The following is an 8,549-nucleotide window of genomic DNA, read 5'->3' as shown; positions in this document are numbered from 1 at the left end:
CCAAGGTTATGCAGCCAGTAATGGTGCAGAATGGGATTGCAAAACCAGGATTTCTGAGTCCCTGCTCAGTGTTAGATTTTATATTTAATAACTTGGGGCACCACCTTCTATGTGCTCAGCCTGCCTTTAACCTCAGCCACAGCCATGGCAGCCCGTCTTGCACAGGGATAACCTGCAGTGCCTCATGCAGCCCAATGGCATAAGGGGGTCTTCCGACAGAGTGACACTGGCCTGACACACATGCAATGTCTCAAGTGCCAGAGTTCATTATGTCACTGCAAGAAGCTGGTAAATAAGTTTTTCCTTCCCATTCTTTGGGACAATTCTGGAACATGTCTGGTAGCTCCTCAGAAAGTACCAGTGGAATCAAGTTCATGACCCACATTGGTAGCCTGCTCAATTATTTCTCTCTTCCAGTCCCACTTCTTGTTCCCTAGAACCACTTCCCCCCCCGCCCCACCAAAAAAATGTCTCAGTTTCTGCTCTTTGGAGGGAACCCAGAGGCAAAATAAGTATACTATGTCACACTTTAAAAGTGGCAGCAGAGTTTATCAAATGAGAATGATTTGTTTTTATTTGAGAAAACTTTTAAATGGGCTCTGTGGGTTTTCAAAGGCAAGGCTTAGAGTCTAATCTGGAAGAAAAACCATCAGCTATGGGAAGCACCCAGCAATGTAAAATGTAAGTGTTTTGTATGGGCAGAGATGTTATTCTGATATTAACTAAGCGGAATTATCTCCAAACTTCAACAGTTCTCTGATGTTATTTATTTTACGGCTGTTTTAAGGCCAGGCCTTAGGGAGGACCTAAGTGTTTAGACAGAAAGAAGCAAAGAAAGGAAACTCTGATGTGGGTGAGGGCGTGGACCCCAGAAAAGTGACAGGACACCTACATCTAAGGAAAGAAATGGCCAGAGGGATCGCCTGAGATGGAGCATGACCGACACACGTCATGACTAGCAGCACTTGCTCCGGAGCTGTCTGTGTGGTGTGGCTCTTGGGCTCTCTGCAAATCTTTAGAAAAGCTGCTTAACCATGGCAGCTCAGTGTGACTCTTAAGATAAACTGGGGAATGGAGGAAGGGGCTGTGTCTGTACCTGGGGAGGAGAAGGGAGGGTCAAAGGGCACAGCCTACAGAAACGCTACCTGGAAAGCAAGTGGCAACAACAGATTTTGTAGTAGTAGCAGTCCAGAGTGAGAAGTGACAGACAATGAGTGTCACATCTAAGCACTACCAGGAATCCACATAATAATTCAGTGGCAAGTGTTCCTATACTTAACAAGAAATAAATTTGAATTGTTTTATGTAAATATTGAAGATCAAAACAGGAGAACCTGAGAAGATTTTTATCAACATATACGAGCATGGAGTTAAAGAAATGGGCAGGGTGTTTGTTACTCAGACATTTCATGTAAGTCCCTGAGTATTCATTTGTTCCTTAAATATTTGTTAGATATCCATTATGTGTCAGGTACTATTCTAGGCATTGGGGGAAACAGCAGGGAACAAAACAGAAGAAAGATACAACTTATATTCTACAGAGGGAAAATAGAAAAAAAATTACTAAAAATATGGAGTCTATTGGACATAAAAGAGGGAAAGAGAACAGGAGTGTTCCGGAAGTGGAGCAATAGGAAGGGCACTATGTCTGTCTTTCTTGAGAAAGAGCAAGTTTTGTGGATTTAGCCTATACATCCAAAGTGTTACTAGTTATGAACTAACCTTGGGATAATTATTGAAATCATTTTCTGTTTTGTGTGGTAGAGATGAGGAACCCCAGTTGAGAAAGACAGGAGAGGTATGGATAAAAAACAGATCCTAAACCTAGTTTATTTTGTTTTATTTTGGGTGGTAGTTGTTTATTTTTTAAGACATTCAAACCACCTATATTGGTGGCTGTTATTATGGGATAATTATACTAAGAAACAGCAAGACAATTTGGCCTCTACAATTTGTTTGGTTTTGACTAAATATTTGCCTTGGAAGAAGTATGTGTACAATATTCATTTAAAAAGATATAACAGTCACCTCGTTACTGTCCTTGGAGTTTTGCTGGAGGCTTGAATGAGACTGAAACCACCTGGACACCATCAGAAGCTACACCAAGGAGCAAGAAGGTAAGTCCATTCTGTCCTTGACACTTCATTTTGATTTAGTTACTTCGTTTTGAGGCTTTGGCCATCCCCACAGGCTGGAGATTCTCCTATTGCCTAATACTAGCAAATATGCTTATAAAATGTACTTGAAAATGTTGACAATGTCTTATAAGCTTTCCCATTTGAGTCATTTTGTCCATCTGCTCTGTATTGTTGCACTGTTCCTGTCCAGTGCCCATGGCTATTTCTCAGGAGGTGTGGCCCACCTCATGTTCTACCTTTCCTGGAATAGACTTTGTTCATTCAAAAAGATTTTAGTACCACCCCCCTGCCGCAATGAAATAAGATATTGAGAAAGCCTTCATGAATTGTAGCCAAAATCATTGGTGAAAGGTTGATGGGAAATTTTATAATGGATGGATGCAGACTGACATCACCTGGGAAGGCACTCATTGATCAACCCAATATATATGCGTATTGGTGTGATGCAATAGGAAGCACACAGCACCACCTATGAGTCTTATTGACTACAAATTCAAATCATAATCTAATCAAGTATCTAGATCTAACTGGTGTGCAAGTTAAACCATATCATGAGGTAGTAATTAACCACATACACTCCTCAGAATAAAAATAACTGGCTACTCAGATTAAAAGTGGAGAAGAGGAGTTCTTATAAAATAAAAGGAAATTAAGAGAAATAATAATCAAATGCAATCATGGTGTAAGTTCCATAGAGTTCTTTCCAAAGTGGATATTTTAGACATTGGAATGGCCACAAACCAGTATGTCCAAGCAAAGCTTCTTAGCATGGTTTCCCGGTATCTCCCTCCCTGCAAGACATGTCTTATCTAGTTTTATTTAGAATTCTGCTTTCTCTCCTCTCATGATCTCTTTTAACTAAAATCCTGACTGTCATTGAGTGATGACTTAATCTTTGTTATGAAAACACCTCTTGTGACTAATAAAATAAACACGACAACAGCGTCCTTCAGTGCTTCAGTCCTGGAGAAAATGTTGTAGAACTGGCCTGGTAACACAGTTTCCAAGAAAACTCAAAAATGCCTCATAGTATTTTCAAACCTTGGCAACCAAATTAGGGCTTTGGAGATTTTTAACACACTACATCCACACCCACACCATAACTCATTCCAGCTCCCCGTCTAGAAACCCAGCTTTGGGTTGGCATCTGAAACTGGACTTATCATCCTAACCTCATGCCCAAGAGCGTACGTGTTACAGATTAATAACTAGCCATTGGACCTGGAGTAGCACCATTTTGTCTTCCTGCGTATGGATTTGGTCACTTCCTAGAAAACCCAAGAAACTTGAAGAACTAGTGATATTTCACAAAAAAATTATACTCTGAACATGGTTATATTCAGCCCATAATTTGTGCTAAGTTTTCTGACACAGAACTGTATCAGCAAAGAGTCTAATGCATAGCTTAAAATGGTTGATTCAAGACTAAATCAGCAACACTAATTTCTTGCAATGCTAGTTACATATGGTTGCATTAATAATCCCTTCTCAGAAATCCAGCTGAGAATCATTATTTAATGAAAGGCTTACAAATTGCATCCTATTTAATGGCTTTCATTGCAGACTCTTTTGTAGAAATGCAGAACACATGTAAGTGACCATGTAAATTCTATGCTGCACTTGCAATGAGCTGGTGAATTTTATTTATGTATACATAAAATATATATGTGTGTGTATAATGCATATATAGGTGTATATTACAGATACATATATACCTATGTACAATGATATGTGTACTATATATTATAATATATAATATAATGTACAGAGACAATATTTATATAGGATGTATACATATGTTAAATATATACGTCAAGAGATCATTCTGATTGGTAGTTTCTAAATTCATAAGTTCAAGGGATACATTAAGAGAGATAGATTGAGGGGCACTAATAAAAAAAGAAAAAAAAGAGATTATTAATAGAATTTGAGTTTTCATATTTAACTATCCTAGATTTGAACACTGGCTATGCCATTCACTAAATGTATGTCTTTAACCAATTTTACTCTCTAATCTTTAGTTTCCTTATCTTTAAGATAACAATAACAATATCTACTCCCCAGAATGTTGTTATAAAGATAAAATGAAAAAAGCAAAATCAAGCAAAGTACTTAACATAGTGTCTTGCACAGAATACGAGCTCAATAAACATTAGCTCTGTTTCTAATGTAAAAACAACAAAAAGAAGAATCATAGTTTATTACAGAATAAACTGCAGAGTTTATGAATTTGCAATTACCGAGGAGTTGAACCTAAGTGGGGAAATGAACCAAAGATCTGTGAGTCGTCTGGAGACAGATGGTAAAGGGAAAGAAGTTTGTGAAGGCATTCATATTTAAGCAATAATACGTTAGAATTTTTCTTTAAGGCCAAGATATACTATTAATACTACCTGATTCTAATTATATATATGGTTATATAATTTGTGATTCTTATATACCATAATATATATTATTTTTTATCTTTTTGGTACTTCATTAACTAAATTGTCTTAGTTAACTAAATAGCGAGTTTTCAGATAGAACACTATAATTTAATAACTCCATATTTCTTGCACTTGAAAAGCTAACAGAAAAAAATTAAGAGATTTTTCAGAGCCTTGTATACCTAAAACTTTGAATTTGGATTTTCTTTCACCAAAAAACAGACAAAAATAATTTGGCACAAGCAGAATTATTAACTTAAGTATTTGGGTGTAAACATTTTTCAAAGTAGCCACATTTCAGTGAACAGTCTGAGATTAAACCAATAAACCCTCTGGACAGAATGTCAAAAGGCAAAGCCCCCAGATACTCAGTCAAGAAAGTAATCCAATTTCTCTGAAAGGTTTCCAAATGGAACCAGAGTTAGAGAAATCCCATGTAGTAGAATCCTTATTAGTACAAAAATTGTGGCTATGACACCTGGCTACTTCATTAATTATTTTGATTCTATTAAAGCGATTTTTAATTTTTTTAAGGAAGGAGGAGAGTTGACTGATTTTCTATTTCATTAATTTTCATTTGGCCTAAATATTCTTAATATACTTATCTTTCTAATTTTTTACCAACATCAATAATAGTCATGGTTTTATCTATTTTATAGAATGCTTTCCCATAGATTATATTTTTAACTACCATTATGGCCTTCAAGCTACATATTGTTGGCCTAATTTCAAAAATAAAATAAAATAAAATGAGGCTGAGAAATCACACGACTCGTCCAGATTTTCACAGTTCATAAGTAGCAACTCCAGATATGTCCCCACCCAAGCATCTCCTCTCTGCAGAATTGTCTGGGGGTGTGGACATGCATTCTTCATATGTTAGGTATTCTAAAATCAGAAGTGAGTTGACGACAGGCTTTCTTCCTTTAAGAAGGAAAAAAGTGGTTTATAATATTCTTAATTAGGAGTGAAAAAAAAATATGCCCCACAGAAAGACCCTGGCTGATTCTAGCTCCTGCTCAGTGGATTTGAAATAAGCTAAATCCAGAGGAAGCTGTAGCAATTGAAAGAAGCCATGAGCTCTCCATTTAAACCAGGAGTTCAGTGTCCATCTCTGCTGTCAGAAATTTGAAGAACATTCACATTTTCCATGTGCATTATCAATAGCTACTTCAATATGTCTAAACTATCTGTCACTGTAGCACCGAGGTAATTAGTCAGAGGTGCTCAGGCACTGCATTATTTGACCATCATTTCCATGGAGCACAGTCAGCCATACCATTTGTCATTATTTTGATGGGCTTCTTACCATTTAAATAACTAAAGGGAAAAATTACAATTTCCTCTAAATTCATTTGTAGTCACTTTCACAAATAATTTTTGGCCATGGTCATCATACTGAACATTGGCTGTGTGTCAACTAAATCCTTGGAGATAATTTCAGATCAATTGAAGATCCTAGTTAATTTTCCAGAGGCAATTCTGAGAACTCTTTCCTTTTCCAAGTACTTTTTTAGATGTGGGAACTTACTTGCAAATACACTTATTCTATTGGTTCTTTTCTGATTGCATTATCTATGATAATGAGAAAATGACTATCTATCTATGATAAAGAGAAAATGACTCCTAGGTGATCATAAACCATTGTGATTAGGTTTGGGGTCTGCTCTTTGTATAGGCACCAGAGGAGGAAATATATATATGAAAATTTAGGGATGTTTAATCTAGGACAGGGGTTGGAAAATTAAAAACCACCAAATTGTTTTATAAATAAAGTTATATTGTATCATAGTCATGCTCACGCATTTGCATATTATCTATGGCCACTTTTACTCTATAATGGTTAATATAGGGTAAGTAGCTAAGTAGTTGTGAAAGAGACTACACAGAGCAAAAAAAACCTTGAAAAACTTAAAATATTTACTAACTGCCCCTTTAAGAAAAAGTTTGCAGATCCCTGATCTAGAGGGAACTTTGGTTGCTGGCAATAGTTTAAAAAAAATTAAAAATAAAAAGACTTGTTTTAGCTGGCTTTCTTTTAGCCAGAAATCTAACATTTCTTCTCATCTCAGGATCATTATTGATGATCACAGTGATGTCCATGAGGTACTGAAAAGGCTTGAGTCACCTTCTGAATCAGCAAAGACCAGATCCCACTCACTCTGGGTCTCTGTTGTCCAGATTCATAGTCTTAAAACTGAAAGAGACCTTCAACATCATCTTTCACAAAAAAATGGAAGCCTCTTCTACTCTATGCCTCACACATGGTCTTTCAGTCTCAAGCCATAGACCCAAGGGAAGCAGGAGAATGGCTTCACACCATCTCCGTACTACTTTGTAGCAGCTCTGACTCTTTTACGTGGCTTGTTTTTCCCCCACAGGGAGTTAATATCTCTTTCCTTAGCTCTCACTTGCCCTATTATAATATTTTGATGGTTAATAAATGATAAATGATATATCTGTATATCTGAACTTTTTATTAACCAGAATACTAATTAAACAGATCGTTGCATCCTTCCACTCTGTTTATCATAGTAGATGAAGTTGGTCTTGAGTAACAGGTACAGGTTTTGGAATCAGAGAGATCTGTATTCAACTTCTGGTCTCCCCACCAAAAAATGGTGTGTCCACAGACAACTTGCTTTAACTGCTCTGAGCATACATTTCCTCATTTGCTAAATGGGGAAAAAAAAACAAGAGAATCTGAAAGAAGGTATCTACAGGGTCCAGCACGGTGCCTAACATTAAGGCACTATTAGTAGTAGTGGAAAGTAGCAGGCATTGTAAATACACTGTGGGCAAACATGTAAGTACCAGAGCATTCCAAGCCCCCAAACATACACCAGAGGCAGCACTGGGAACATCTTAGGAACTAAAGAGTATGCTATATTTAAGATTTTCTTTAAAAAGTCTACCATTACCTAATGTATATCACAAATATTCCAGGGCAAGGATTAATCTCTCTATGCCACTATATAGAACTAAGAGCTTAGAGCTTGTTTTTAGCTGGTGAAGATCCCCAAGGATTAAGCGTATAAACATTAGACATTATAAATGTATACGAAACAATACATCAAGAAACATATTTACCTTTTCAATTCAGAAAAAAACAAGTTATGCAAATAAAGGAAATTGCTAACCCAACAAGAGCCAGATTATCAGAGTGTCTGTCTCTCTTATTTGGAATGACTATGTTTTGTGAGATCTAGCCTTGTCTGGAGAGTCTGATTTTAATATGGCAATTCTCTCCTATTCTTGGTTCTTCTGTTTAAGGCAACATATTGAATCTCTTGGGAGAAACTCTTCCTGTCTCTGTTCAATTGCAAACATGAGGGTGCACATTCTCAGCTACATATGCTCAGGTCCGAGTTTCCAAGGAAACAAGGGACTGCTCATCTATCTGCAAAAATGAACTGACGAATCACTTTCAGCCAGTTACAAACCTTGATTTCAAATCAAATTCCAGTGTGGAGTCTAAAAATTGTCAATGTCTTGTCATTTCTGCCTGGCAAACCCTGGATGCTACGACGCTGGCAGTTGGGCAGGCATTCGCTGAGTTATGCACTGTGATTTTTTTCCTCTGCACTGTTAGTGAAATAGCATCAGTGAGAGCCAACTCCATACTGCACTCCTGTGACAATGGCCTTCAATCCTTTCTACTGGAAAAGACAGACAGGGTCATGTGCATGTGCACTGGTCACAGGCCAACCATATGGGAGGGAGCACAGTGGTCAGCTCTCGCAGCGGCTACTAGTGCTCAGATTCACACTGGGCAAAGCAAAAAGCAACAGAACAACCAACTTCCCAACTTCCATTGGCATTCAAATCCTAGTGGTTGATAGCATTTCTGAAGTTCTTGAATATAGGACTTCCTGCCCATTCTTTAGCATGTATTGAGTGAAGTACTTTAGATGTGTTACATCTAATAATCACAATAAATGTTGAGGTGGATACCATTACTATTTTCATTCTCTAGAACTGAGGC

The 8,549-nt window shown here is 37.2% G+C and overlaps 1 long non-coding RNA gene across 1 annotated transcript; it reads left to right on the top strand.

Moving 5' to 3' along the window:
- The first annotated feature begins 1,770 nt into the window (after positions 1-1,770).
- LOC105812088 lies at positions 1,771-8,045 on the top strand. The gene is made up of 2 exons (XR_001137590.1): positions 1,771-2,117; positions 7,838-8,045. It is a non-coding gene; the product is annotated as an uncharacterized LOC105812088 (long non-coding RNA).
- The last annotated feature ends 504 nt before the right edge of the window (positions 8,046-8,549 follow it).

The sequence above is a fragment of the Propithecus coquereli genome, unplaced genomic scaffold (assembly GCF_000956105.1).
Source record: "Propithecus coquereli isolate 6110/MARCELLA unplaced genomic scaffold, Pcoq_1.0 Scaffold243, whole genome shotgun sequence".
In the NCBI taxonomy this organism is placed as follows: domain Eukaryota; kingdom Metazoa; phylum Chordata; class Mammalia; order Primates; family Indriidae; genus Propithecus; species Propithecus coquereli.
This window is presented reverse-complemented; position numbering and strand designations above follow the sequence as displayed.